The sequence below is a fragment of the Podarcis pityusensis genome (genome assembly GCF_964106645.2).
Source record: "Podarcis pityusensis genome assembly, chromosome: 7".
Lineage (NCBI taxonomy): Eukaryota > Metazoa > Chordata > Lepidosauria > Squamata > Lacertidae > Podarcis > Podarcis pityusensis.
In genome coordinates this window covers 37861937-37874276 of record NC_138031.1, presented here as the reverse complement: position 1 = coordinate 37874276, position 12340 = coordinate 37861937, and the positions used below count along the sequence as shown (strand labels likewise).

General features: G+C 43.2%; 1 protein-coding gene across 2 annotated transcripts in view; it reads left to right on the top strand.

Moving 5' to 3' along the window:
* The first annotated feature begins 8326 nt into the window (after positions 1-8326).
* FAM110B (family with sequence similarity 110 member B) overlaps positions 8327-12340 on the top strand; it is a 75657-nt gene continuing 71643 nt past the window's right edge. For both annotated transcript variants that reach the window (XM_081013551.1, XM_081013554.1), the window contains exon 1: positions 8327-8993. The gene's annotated coding sequence lies outside the window, so the exon portion shown is untranslated. The remainder of the gene's footprint in view (positions 8994-12340) is intronic.

The window sequence follows — 12340 nt, the reverse complement described above, 5'->3', positions numbered from 1 at the left end:
GCATTCCATATGCAAATTGCATGCATTTGGGGAAGGGCTGTAGCTCAGCAGAAAAATAACTTCTACAGTACTTTGCATGCAGAAGGTTATTGGCTCAGTCTCCAGCATCTCCAGGTAAGGCTTGGAATCCTTTCTGTCTGAAACCCTGGAGAGCTACTTCCAGTCAGTGCATGGCAATAGTGAGCTAGATGGGCCAATGGTCTGCCTCAGTATGAGGCACGGGCCTATGTGTTACTCTCGTGTGATTTTTAGAGAGACAGAATAGCCTGACTGATGCACCCACTGAGGCTATCTCAGTCGGCAGAGCACGAGACTCTTAAACTTAGGGTCATGGGTTCGAGCCCCATGTTGGGCAAAAGATTCCTGCATGGCAGGGGGTTGGACTAGATGACCCCCGGGACCCCTTCCAGTTCTACCATTCTATGACTGTATGGTTCTAAGTGGTTCCCAGAAAGTGGTATATGGCCTTCCTGGTCATGGAAACAGAACTTTATAAAACTATTGTAAATACCGATCTGTTGCAAATTTATGTTCCAAGCTATAAAGATGCACAAGCAGCTTTTCCAGATCCATTACTGGTTTTAATTTTGTCCTAATCTAGCTTAATTTTTTCATTATGAAAAATATATTGACTTTCTTCTACTTTTCAGCTTTTTCATTGTATGAAATGAAATACTTTGGGGGGGGAATGTGAAGTGTTGTGGACTATAAATGTGACTGTTGTGTGTTTCAGTGTTTTCCCACAAAACCTGTCAAGATGGGGCAAAGCTTTCTTGATGCAAATCATAAATGGGCTAGGAACAATGAGTGGCATCTGTGAATGGGTGTTTTGCTTTTTAAAGGACATTTTATAGAGTTCTAACTTTGCTTCTTATTGCAAATGCACAACTGACACATTCTCACAATGTTGCTTAGGAGATGCCGTTCAGGAAGGTCCAGCATCAGCATGCATCAGCCTTGTGGGGCAACAGCTAGAGAAGGCTATTGCCCACATGCACTGCACATAGACTTCCCAGAGCATCTGTATAGCCACTGAGGGAACTAGAATAGTCAAGGGAATAAACTTTTGGTCTGATCCAGCAGGGTTGTTCTTACATACTGATCCATGTACTTAACTGTGTTATTAAACCATAATCATAATCAAGCAGTCAGTATCCCATAGCCATTGCTCAAGGGACATTTGCAGAGGCACTAATGCGCACACAGAACTTTGTGCAAACAAGAGTTTCTTCATTTACTTCAGGGTTGAGGAGTATGTGCATTTGTGTTTGGTGTTTGGTATTTTCACTACAGCTCAGTAGAGAGGATGAATTTAACAATCTCATTCAAACCCTGCTGACCTTATGACCACACCACATTATTTGGGGGATTACTCAGAGTTAGCATGTAAACCTAGTCACAAGTCTTCCCAGGAAAGAGACCATGCTTAAATTAGGCAATGCATTCTCCCCTTTACCAGGGTTTGCCTCTTTTGCTGCAGCACAAAGGAAGCCCACATGAGACCCTATCAGAACTGTGTGATTTAGAATTTGCACAGACAGTGGCTCTTTATATGCTCACTTTAACACTAATCGATACAATCTCTCTTTAGTTTTGAATTAAGCCGTGAACCCCACAGTAGAAATAAGTACATTATGAACTGTAAGGAAACAGAATCCTTCATCTACTATTTTAAAATACTGAATGAATAAATATTTGCCGCATTCATATACATTTCCATTTTGGAAGTTGGAGTGGTGGTGGTTCTGGGGTAAAACATTATAAAATGCTTATAGAATGGTAAATGAAGAGAGGTCAGGTTGATTTGATTTTTTTTAGCCTAATAATTTCCAGCTGGTGTATCCATGCAGTTAAATGGTTGATAAGTTCCTGAATTATATGACAATGTATGTATACTTGGAAGCACTTGTTTCAATGTTATGTATACTTACTCGAATACATCTCAGCTAAGTCAGTAGGTCTTGCATTCAAGGAAACAAACAATTGAATGGGTTATGCACACCTTTTGTGAATGAAAGGTTTGTCCATTATTTATTTACTAGGAGAAGTGTAAGATGATGGCATAAAATTAATTTTTTGAAAAACATCAGTTGAAAATAGTGCCAGTTAAGAATTAAATATATATTTTTTCTGCAAATAAGGACACATTCACTAGGGAAAGTTTATTGGTAATAACAATCTTGATTGCCTGAGAGCTTTTGTGGAAACAAAAGGCTATTACATTTGGCATCATGAAAAATTCAACATGTTTTAATTTTATTTTAATGTTCCAAATGTACTAAGCATTTCCCACAAATTAGAAAGCTAGATGATATTTATATCTATGCTGTGCAGCATGATGTCTATGCAAAAATAACCCCCACTGTGTTCGTTGGGTCTTATTTCCAGGTAAATGTGTAATTCCACCTTGTTCATGTTTTAGTGAAGCAGACTGTATGCCCAAAATGAAACATGTGTCCTAGTGTTTTCCTGTATCAAGCTCATAAACATTGCTTTAAGTACCTTTACGGTATCAGTGCTAGTTGAACTTGCCATTATTTAGCATCTTTGCACCAGAAAATACATAAATCAACTGACCTACTGTCAGCATGGTCCATTGTAGGTTCATTTCTGAACTATCTAACAGCAAAGGGCTGCACTGGGGATCCAGAAGAGGCTCACAACCTGTCCTGGCTCATGCTGGAGAAAGGACGATTACCATTTTCTGCCAAAAATGTTATATACCACCAGTCAGTATGGTGGTACATAAGCAAGGCAAAGTTCAAAGGTGCAGCAGGTTCAAGCCATGGCTACACAGGCTGTTCTGTTGATCCAACAGTTGACATGCCCCCTGGCTTGCTGTTATATTATTATTTATAACAACAACATCATTTATATTTTATACCCCACCCATCTGACTGGGTTGCCCCAGCCACGGCAAGCATTAAAAACTTCCCTATAGTACAGTGCTGCCTTCAGGTGTCTTCTAAAAGTTGTGTAGTTATTTACTTCCTTTACAACTGATGGAGAGCATTCCATAGGGAGGGTGCCACTGCCAAGAAGGCCCTTTGTCTGATTCCCTGTGACTTCACTTCTCACAGTGAGGGAACTGCCAGAAGGCCCTCGGATCTGGACCTCAGAGGGGCAGGCATGGTTTTACTGCAGCAAATGGGATGTTTCTTTGGACTGTACAAGTAAACAAGAACCCTTTCAGGTAAGTTGGGTCTCAGCAGTCTGTTCACACTGGTGCTGGTATCTCCGAGTCCTAGGTAATGGAGGTCTCAGTGGGTACATCTTTGGTCACCTCATCTGTAAAGTAAGGACAGAGGCAGGCTTTCTGGCAACATTGAAGGCAGTGCTGGAACTAGCAGTGAGGCTGGCATGGAGTGCTTGAATGACAGGAGGGTAGGCAGAGCAGCGTGTCGGGGTAACACATCACTGGGACCCTCCCTGAGATTGTTGAGCAGCAACTCCTCCAACTCCTCCCATCCCTCATCTTGATCAGGCCCTCCAAGATGTATCATTGGGATTCATAATACAACCTAGGTTTCAATGTAGCTCCCAACAGTAAAAGATCTATATAATAGCTAGAGTGGGAAAAGTTGAGGGATGGAGCTGACCTTTCACCAGAGCTGATGGAGTGAGCCTGCTTCCCAATTTTCCTATGGCTACAACAGTAGACATTCCTCTATAGAAGAGATGTCAGATCTAAACATCCTTTGATTGTTAAGTCTTCTCTTATTTGAAATTGACAAAAGCTTACTAGTTTTAGGTAGTTTCATTACACTAAAATGAGCAAATTCTGTTCCATCAAGTGAGACTTAATAACAAAGGGAAAATACAAATACTAAAATTCATGCTGCTAAAATGTATTCATCTAATCAGGAGCTTTCACTGATGAATATATTATAAATTAAAGAGATTTCTGTTTTGCAGATTTTAAAAAGTGATCTCAGAAGTACAGTGAATTGCCACCAAGATTATCTCATTGGCTTATTAGCAGCTTACATTTCAAGTAGTGCCAGAAGTTATGGGTTCTAATATGAATGCTTTTCTTCAACCTGTGCTATGAAATAGTTTGAAATATGAAAACAAGTGAACTGTCAAGATTACCAGATGGCAAAAGTGTTGCTAGAATATACCAAGGGAACTGATGTTTGGATATAAAGGTTATGATGGCTAAAAGCATAACTACTTATAGCCAACTTTCTTGTGAATGGATCCCATTTGCACTACAATGCAGAAATGGACAGCTTTTACCTCTGAGGGAATGCAGTAACAAGAACAAGGCATATCCAAGCCCCCCTTCTCTGTCTCCTTCTAGAAGAAAACACTAACTCAATAGGTACTGTCCCCCTGTAAAAGTGTATAATGTGGAGTTTGCATTTTTAAAAATGGGCAGAGTTGGAGTTTCATGGCTCAGCAGGAAGTAGTGTGCAAGAGATGCCATACAGAATAATTTCCTAAATATCTAAACTCCCCATCTAAACTCACAGGTAGGCAGTACCTATTTACTGTTTTCTTCTGGAAAGAGACAGAGACCTAGCTAATACATGCCCTGCGCTGTATAGAGGATGCCCTCAATTTTCATGAGTCTCTATCCTTTTGGATCTGTTCTTGGGATAGAGGCCTTGGGTCAATCCCTTTTCCTCCAGCTCCTTTCACTTTGTCATCCAAGCCACAACCCAGTTGGGTGAGCCTCTGCTGGCCAGCAGTAGGGCACTGTGCTTTTGACCTGTTCAGAGACATAGCCTTGCCAACAAAGGTCTGTATAGTTAAAGCTATGGTTTTCCCAGTAGTAATGTATGGAAGTGAGAGCTGGACCATAAAGAAGGCTGATCGCCAAAGAATTGATGCTTTTGAATTATGGTGCTGGAGGAGACTCTTGAGAGCCCCATGGAATGCAAGAAGATCAAACCTATCCATTCTTAAGGAAATCAGCCCTGAGTGCTCACTGGAAGGACAGATCCTGAAGCTGACACTCCAATACTTTGGCCACCTCATGAGAAGAGAAGACTCCCTGGAAAAGACCCTGATGTTGGGAAAGATTGAGGGCACAAGGAGAAGGGGACGACAGAGGACGAGATGGTTGGATAGTGTTCTCGAAGCTACCAGCATGAGTTTGACCAAACTGCGGGAGGCAGTGGAAGACAGGAGTGCCTGGCGTGCTCTGGTACATGGGGTCACGAAGAGTCGGACACGACTAAACAACAACAAAAGCTGTCCTACCTGCATCAGCATACACAACTTGGGAGAAGCCAAGTTAGGACCAGAAATGGAAAGAGCAATAAAATCAACAGACAACAACAAGCATGCCATTAGACTATCTTCCATAGTCAGCCCCTCATTCATCTCAAAGGGACACGTGGAGGAGAGGTACCCAATGACCACCACCCAAATCTAGAAGCAGTTCACTAGATTTGTTTTTCTGCTGGAAGCATGGTTTTGGTACCAAAGCAGGTTATGGATTCATCATTGGCTCTTGAATCTACCTATAGATTCCAAAACAGTTTGACTCCTGAAGCTTGTAAATCTATTATAATACAGAAATCCTGCAACTAAATCCTGCAAGATAAATCATACATTAAAAATGGAGTAAAAGTTTATATATATAGTAAGGCTAAGCCTCAGCATTTAAATTTTATAGTGTTTATCCTAATCTCGAGGTCCTGAGATTTGCAAAATGAAACATGATAAGATGTGGCAAGAAGCACAGCCACATTGTGTCATTGTGTGTATTTGAACAAAACAGTGAAGATTTATCATAGAGTTAGGAGGATTAGCAATAAAGCTTTGCCATGTTCTTCAAAATCAGTCATATTAACAGCAGCTTTGCGAGACATCTGTGCAGTACGCTGTAGATGAAATACAAATAAATACACATAAAGAAAGCGATTATCACTTCTATAAGACTCCCAACCTAATGCTTTATACCCACAACAGCCCTAATTAGATAATTAATGGTCTCATTTTATGGACAGGAAAATGAGGCTTAGCCAGTGACTTGTCTAGACCAGCTTTCCCCCTCCCCTACTGGTTCTGCAGGCTAGGGATAATGGAAGTTACAGTCCAACAACATCTGGAGAGGGGACCCAAGGTTGGGAAAGTCCAGTCTAGGCAACTAGAAAGTCCATGGGTGAAAGGGATTTGAACCAAAAAAAAAAAAAAATCCTGTGGTGCAACATACACAATGAAACATGATTCAGGTAAGTAGCTGAATAAGTGTGCATGCACATGAAAGCTTATACCCAGAACAAACTTAATTGGTCTCTAAGGTGCTACTGGACAATTTATTTATTTATTTATTTCAAAATGAAACATGATGTTCTCAAGAAGTGCAAGTGTGAATTAGAACACTCATATGCTTAAATATGTGTTATTAGGACACTTCTGCATTCTATCCACTGCAGTGGGAACTTCGTCATTCTAGTCCCCAGCATACTTCCATTCTGGGAAAAGTCTAGAGAGCCATAGAAGCAGACTTGAAAATGAATAGAGTGTCCTTACTCCATACAGAGCTCCTTCACTACAAACATATCTATAGGTGCCACCTGTGGAATGCTGAACAGCATAGGGCAGGATGGTCATGGCTTCCATTTATAGGAAGATGGTTTGGCTTCCTACAGGATAACTTGCATGAGGGAGTTGTTCTGAGGTGGTTTGGCCTTTAGCAGCAGGCACAGGTTATACTTTCCTGCACTTCTGCTTGATTTCGTGCAAGCTGCCCTTGCTATATTTTAATCAATATAAGCTTTAAACATATTCCTATGTCAAGTCTTCATTCCAGGTGCACCAACATGCCCCCTTCCCTAAAAAAAAAAGGGGGGGGAGAACGCAGCAAAATGGTTTCTGCTCTTTCTCAATTTAATCTTATTTCATGTGATATTGGGGGGGTGGGTATTTAAAAGTGCAACACTTCTACCTTCAAAAGCAATAAGACTGCTGCATGCAGATAAGGTTTTCATTTGAGCTGGGAAGACTTCCGAGGAGCTGGGAAGACTTCCGAGGAACTTCCGAGGTTTTATTATCAAACCTAATTGTCACTTGTCACCCAAAGGGTCTCCCAGCAATTCACATTTTAAAAATATACATATATATAGAACTATGTGCTATACATAGAAAGGATGGGAATAATGTAACATATTAATATTCTATACAACATATTGGAAAATCAAAAACAATTTAGGTAGATTGACCTTTGCTGCAGCCTGATAGGCTGCTTTGTATCCCCTTCCATCCAAAGTCCCACCAATGACTTGAAATACTGACAACACTACAGGACTGTCATAAACAACATCTTTAACCATGGTCTCCCATCCTGAAATAGCAAGCTAAGAGATTGCATTTTTACTGGAATTGCATTGGCAGGGCCTTTTCATACATTTTTTTTATAAGGAGGGGGGCGGAACCAAAATGAAGCATGGTAGTAACGAGTCAGTATATACAGTGGTACCTCAGGTTAAGAACTTAATTCGTTCTGGAGGTCCGTTCTTAACCTGAAACTGTTCTTAACCTGAAGCACCACTTTAGCTAATGGAGCATCCCACTGCCACTGCGCCGCCAGAGCACAATTTCTGTTCTCATCCTGAAGCAAAGTTCTTAACCCGAGGTACTATTTTGAATTAGCAGAGTCTGTAACCTGAAGCGTCTGTAACCCGAGGTACCACTGTAATTATAATGGGACTTAGGTTGCAATCCTACTTCCATTTACCAGGGAGTAAGTCTATTAAATTCAATAGTGTCTGCTTCCAAGTAGACATGTTTTAAGACTGCAGTCTATGTACACTGTAGGTATATTTGACCCCAATGACATATGCCTTGCAGGAAAACATTTGGCCATTGGCTCATTATTTACAAATCACCGATAACAACCATCCATAGAAAGTGTGAAGAATTCCGTTTCCTAGCGCCAGCTTTAAACTGACTGTATACAGTACTACAATGAGTTTCAAATTGGCATCATAGCCTGGAAGGGGGGGGGGGGGAGAGGTTAAAGCAACAACAGGCCAAACCAAGAACTGGTTCAGGCCACACAAAACCAGTGTGAGAAAACACCCTCGCTTTAATCCTATACTTTTTTTTTTTAACCTGAGAGTAAACTTTAACTGAACCGATGTTACTTCGGAGGAAAAGCTCAGAGGCTTTTAGGCTGACAGTTCTCAGGGGGAGGGCGAGGGCTTGCGCGCAAATCACTTTGCGCAGCTTCGCACATGCTGCTAAAACAACAAAGCCGAATGCGGAAGAATAGATCGTCACACTTCTCGCAATCCAAATTATTTCTGGTTTAAAGGTAAAAAGGGGGGGGGGGACCTTTCCCTGGCTTACTATTCATTTATTTGGACGCCTGCATTGGCTGGCTGCCTTCTCTCTCTTCCTCCCCTCACACGTCTTGGTCCAAACCCAGAGCATTGCCTTTAAAAAGAAAGAAAAGGGAGGGGATGACGAGAGCGCCGCTTTCTCGGCAGCGTCTGCTCCGTTACACGGAGGGGGCCGATTCAAGCCTATTGTGTGCGGGCAGCAGCATCCCCCGCCCCGCCCCCTTCCCCATTTCAGTCTGGACCAAACCATCCCGAAGTCGAGGGGGCCCCGAGAGGCAGCGGGGAAAGGAGCATGCCAGCCCCTTGGCCCAGCCGCGCTCTCCCGAGAGCTCAAGGCCGGAGCTCGAACCGGGGCTTCTGGCTGCTTTTTGGCTAGACCCTGCGAGGCCGCCCATGGAGAAAAGGCAGCCCCGGAGCAAGGCAGCTTCTTTCCCTCGACTCCCCCTCCGCGTTGGCGAGGCAGTGGGAAGGACGGAGCTCGGCGCCGCCGCCGCAGCCAGCGGCTCTAGCTGTGGCAGCAGCAGCAGCAGCTCTGTCGTGGGAGAGTTTCATTCAGCGCGTGGAGGGAGCCCCGCGCGCGCCGGCGGGACGGCTTAGCGGGCTGCGCTGCTCCCGCGCCCCCTCAGCGGTTCCCTTTCCACGGGAGCTGGCGTCGCCTGGCGCGGGGCTTGGTATCTCTGAGGAGAGGCGCGGCAGGTAAGGGTGCTTCTGAGAGAAACGGAGAGGGAATCCGGGCGCCTCGGGACCGGTGGCGGCGGCGGAAGAATACCGAAGGGGTGTGTGGAGAAGGGTGGCTGTCTGTCTGTCGCGCTCGTTGTCTGGCGCAGCTACAGCTCCGTCTCGTCTGCCCTCCCCAACCCCCTCACATCTCGGCTGCTCTGACTGGAGCGCCTGTGCCTTGTTTTGTTGCAATGGCCATAAGCACAGGCAAGCAAGCCAGCAAGCAACGCTGCTGCCCGTTGAAATAGCAGCAGCTGAGTGCTTTGGGAAAGGGTTTGTGCATGCGCCAACCACCTGGACTGAGCCCCCCCCCCCCAAAAGGGCATTGTTCTTCCAGTCTCTCGGAGATATTTGGCTTAGAAGCAGGAAGTGGGGGCAGGTTTTGGGGGGAGGTTGCTCGTGTAAACTGGGTTTGTACTGCAGAGAGGAGGGTGGGTTATCTGCGTGTGCGTAGAGGGAGGCAGGCTTGTTTCCTTGCAGATCTCCAGAGATGGAAGTAATTCCAGGAGAATAGCAAAAGGTTGGATACCCAGAGCTGCCAAGAGGATTCTGTTGGCTCTGCCTGGGAAGGGAAGAGCTGTTGGTTGCTGAGATCCAGGTGCAGCAGCTTCTGGTTCCAAAGTCTTGCTAGTATCACTGTTGCATCCCGAGGCTGGGATCACGTGCATACTTACTCGGGGATGCCTGAACTTGGACTGAAGACAGCCAAAGTTGGGGGGGAACTGCTTTGAACGAACATCCTCCCCGCCCCAAATAATTGCTACAGTTTGCTTGAGAGCACCAGCACCACACTTGTGATGATCAGTCTCTCTTCACCTTAGGTGAGATTATTTTTGAGTAAGCATGCACAGGAATAGGCTGTATGGCTCCTGAGAATATGTATGTTGTGAATAGTTTGCTTTTGGCATTGTGCATGGCAATCCTCAGAAGCCATACTCATTGGAGTTTACTCCCTAGTAAGTATTTTTAGGGTTTCAGCTTTAATGTCATTCTCTCTCTCTCTCTTTATAATAGTTCAGCAGTGTTTTTGGTTGCAGTCCTAGGAACATTTACTTGGGGAGTAAGTGGAACTAAGCACAGTGGGACTTGCTTCCAAGTAAACATCCATAGGGTTGCATTATTGGAGGACAACTGTGTTTTCACATTTGAGGTGCTCCTGTTAGGTGGGAACAGGAGTTACAGTTGCAACTGAATAAATTGTGTTAAGGCAGTGTCCTAGACTTCTAGTAATGGCACGGATCCAGAGGAGGACTTTTCACACAGGCTTTCCTTACCTAAAACATCCATGATACTTGCCTGCCAAACTTCTTTCATCAGTGTCATTTCATTTTAGTGCAGGTCCTTGTAATGGCAATATTATGATCTCAGTCTCATCCATAGATGTGGTATAGTGGCTAGGAGTATAAGTTGTGATGTGGGAAGATTCTACTTAAAATCTCATCTAATTTATGGGGGGGGGACTTTCTCCCTCCCCTTTTAGAATCATGTAATTGTAGAGTTGGAAGGGACTCTGAGGGTCACCTAGTTCATAGGCAGGTGGCCCGTATGGGGCTCAAACTCATGACCTTGGCATTATCAACACCATTCTCTAACCACCTGAGCTAACTGAGCCCATTTGTTGTGTGAGGATAAGAATACAGTAATGGTCTACTGCATAGGGCTGTTACAGTAACTTTTAAGAAAACATGAAATATTCAACCAGTTAGGCAATAGGTTATGTACTAGAACTGCTTAGATATGAATGGGCCTCATGAAGAGGCTATGTAAAATTCTTGCTTGTGGTGGCATTCTATACAGTAGGCTTAAAGCGATTTACTCCATGCCACCTCTCCAGTCATAGTTTTAAAACCCTTCTAGGGAATCCTGGTGTTTTTGGAGAACTTATCAGTGCATTCTTTAGTGAGAAGACCTATGATGTTAGACAAAGTTCATTACATTTAGTCCTCCATTATTGATCTTTCTTTCCTGAACAGTTTTGCCAGAAGATGTTGGGTGCATTTAAGGCATGCTTATGAATAGGATAACAGTGGAACTCAAAATGTATGGCCAGTGCCTGACGATTGCAGTGCATGATCTCCTACAACAGAGATGGGGAACCTGTGTCTGTCCAAATATTGCTGAACTACAACTCCCATCATTCCTGACCATTGGTCATAACTGACTAGAACTGATGGAAGTTTTAGGTCAGCAGTATTTGGAGGGTCACAGGTTCCCCGACCTTGCCCTACAGTATACAAGGATTTTTTGGTCATGTGCTAATGTTCTGTAGCAAGTATGTAGTTGTATGTATTCCTGGCAGATAAGTTGATGCAGAAGAGGTTTCCTGAAGACAGAGAGTTCTAAAACCACTGGTATAAGAGACTCTTCATGCCCATTCCATGTGCAGCCTTGTTTGTAGAGCATCTCTTGCCCTCTGCAAAAGCATTTTTCATTGCTATCCACATGTGGGCTGCAATATTTGAATGGACCTTTTAGTAGCTTTGTGAAAATGGAAGCAAAAATGTTTTGCATTTAAAAAAAAATCTCACTGGTATCAAGAGAAATTGCATTAATAAGCATTTGACTTCAGGATATGCTATGAGCAGCAAACTCAGTGGAAAAACTATTGAGCCAGTGCAAATATAAATCCAGGTTAGTTCTTCCTTACATCAAGAATTTGTCTTGGGCCTGTTGTATGTCTGAAATACTTTTTTTTATTTAATTCATTGAGCAATTTTGCTTCACTTAAATGGTCCTGAGTAAGCTGCTCCTTACAGGACCATTGAAAAGCTGTTAATAAAATTTAAAACTATAACAACACTGGCCTAGAAAGATTACATATTTATGACTTGATCTTGGGGTTGTCCAATGTGCTTTAATTCTTTTATGATGAATGAATAAACACAAGGTTCCTTCCTCTAACCCAGACTTCTGTCCTGTTCCAAATCTGGTACACATCTGTCACAACACTACATGAAATTAGGCTCCTATGAGGGTAACTTTTTTGAATAAAAGGTTGGTAACTGGTCAGATTTCAAAGGGATGCTTTTTCTTTTCAGAGAGGTGAACCTAGTGCGGCAAAAATGCTAAAAAGATACATAGAGACTATACTTCCTTATATTTTCTCTAGCTCTTTAGAGGTTATTTTGTTAGTCAGTCAACTGAGCACTGGTTTCACAGTAGTCAGATATATGTCATGTATCCTTTTTATGGAAATGGCGATGTACCTTTTTTATCTCAATCATGATGTCTCCTGATAGGAAATACAAGGAGCTCCTTGCTGCACCCTGCCACAGTCAGCTTCAGGAATGCCAGGGTCCTAAGTCTTAACCATTTGTAAAACG